General features: G+C 44.2%; 1 non-coding gene across 1 annotated transcript; it reads left to right on the top strand.

The window, feature by feature from the left end:
- The first annotated feature begins 1355 nt into the window (after positions 1 to 1355).
- Positions 1356 to 1437, top strand: TRNAS-GCU (transfer RNA serine (anticodon GCU)). The gene has a single exon. It is a non-coding gene; the product is annotated as a tRNA-Ser (tRNA).
- The last annotated feature ends 638 nt before the right edge of the window (positions 1438 to 2075 follow it).

Raw genomic sequence — 2075 nt, 5'->3', positions numbered from 1 at the left:
GTAAACAAGACACAGATCAGTGTTTCCGTTGTATACTTTCCACGGTTTCTTCCTGGAGGAGATGATAAATTTCCCCTCCACTTCTGAGTACCCATACATTTTAAAGGAAAGGAATGCACACATGTCATGGGAAGTTAGGGCTTCACTTTTTTTTTTTTTTTAACACTTATTCAGACTCATAAGACAATGTTCCTTCTTGACTTTTGTCAAAGGAAATAGATCATCATGTTTTGTAAAACTATGTTTACGGGGTTGCAAGTCCCCTCTTCACTATCACTGTGATTCACGACTATACTTTATTAAATTTGGATAGAAAAAATGTATTGAAGATCATGCACCTTAAATAATCATAAAAACATCTTTTGTAAAAGCCCCACACTTACTCAGAAGCACAAAACAGTGGTCTTTTTGCTGTTAATTCCCACCAAATTCTTCTCATTCCAGTCAAAAGAGGTTTTCCTCTGAGGACACATAACTTAATAGGGGAAAATATTCCCAGCACTTTCACTAAAGAATGCATTTCTAGTGCAATTCTACTTCATATATATAGTACTTATCAAAATTATCGATGTGTATCTTTTATTGTGTGTTACTACTAAATGCGAAAGCAATTCAAGTCAGAAGAATAGTCTTGAACAGATGTATCATCCTTGGAAATAACTAAAACTTAGATTTCAATTTATGCTCTCAGTTGCATAGTGGCACAATAGGATGTTTGAGCACAAAAATACATAATATTACAATACAATTCTGTAGCAGATGTGGAATGAAAATACATTTGCAAGTAGTTTTTTTTTTTTTTTAAGAGATCTTGCTTATTTATTCATGATAGACATAAAGAGGCAGAGGGAGAAGCAGGCTCCTGACTTGGGACTCGATCCCAGGACTCCAGGGTCACATCCTGAGCCAAAGGCAGGCACTAAACCACTGAGCCACCCAGGGATCCTCAGCTCACCTGTAAAGCTTCAAAGTACGAATGCAAGGGAAAAAAGGGCTAGGGGGCTGTCAGGGCTTAGTTGACATCTGAAGAATGAGCAGAGAAGGAAAGCTGGCCAATCGAGGGCAGAGGGGACACTAGAATGCAGCGGGTAGAAAATCAAATTTTGGAGTTTAGGGAGAACAGAATTTCCTGGGCCTGGAAGGCCAGTATGATCACCAAGGAAGGATGACCCTGGAGGCAGGAGACGCTGGCAGGCTAAGGTGAGAGAGGCTCCCCAGGGGAAGGTGAGAGAACTGGTCTAACGAGAGAATTCTAGGGGACTGGACGACTGTAGTTTGAAAACAAGGCTGCGTCCCAGGACCCATGTTTGCTAAATGTACGAGTTAAGAGAGTATTCAAGACACACAGCTCAGATGACGAGGTGGCCGAGTGGTTAAGGCGATGGACTGCTAATCCATTGTGCTCTGCACGCATGGGTTCGAATCCCATCCTCGTCGGCTTTCTCCTCCTCTCAGGAGCACAGGCCCCTGTTTTGTGCTTCTTTGAGGGACTTGCCCCAAGGACCACCGCTCCCCCTGCGTGCAACTTTCCTGCTTCCCTTTCTGCACCTTCCCTCTCCCTTCCAACAGGTAGTTTCGCTGGGACGTGTGGGCTCCCACCTGTCTGGGTGAGAGCCACAGCTCTCTGCTTTTAGAACACTATTTATTGCTTCTTCCTGCTCCTTACACATCCGGCAGGTGGACGGTGCCCTAGGGGGACTCAGGTAGGGCATCCTGGTGGGACACTCCCCCACCCTATCACAACGCAGCTCAGAGCCAAAGAAGCCAAGGTTTTGGTCAGGACCCCTCTATGAACAGTGCACAACGCTGTCCACCTCCTTCCTATCCTCAGGCCCCAGTCATTCTTACCTTTCCTCGTTTCTTGTCACAGTGCAGCGCTTGGGACATACCCTCTTGGATTTGCTTCAAAATGCTGATGGGCGGCTGGCAAATAATAGAAGAAAGACATGACAAAATGCTGCTAGCCCTTTATGCTGGTTGGTGGGAACTTGAGTGTTTATCATACTATTCTTTCTTTACTTTTTCAAATTGCCATTATGAGGATCTTAAACACTTTCCTTGGAAATATTCACACT

This window comes from Canis aureus, chromosome 37 (assembly GCF_053574225.1).
Source record: "Canis aureus isolate CA01 chromosome 37, VMU_Caureus_v.1.0, whole genome shotgun sequence".
NCBI lineage: Eukaryota > Metazoa > Chordata > Mammalia > Carnivora > Canidae > Canis > Canis aureus.
This window is presented reverse-complemented; position numbering and strand designations above follow the sequence as displayed.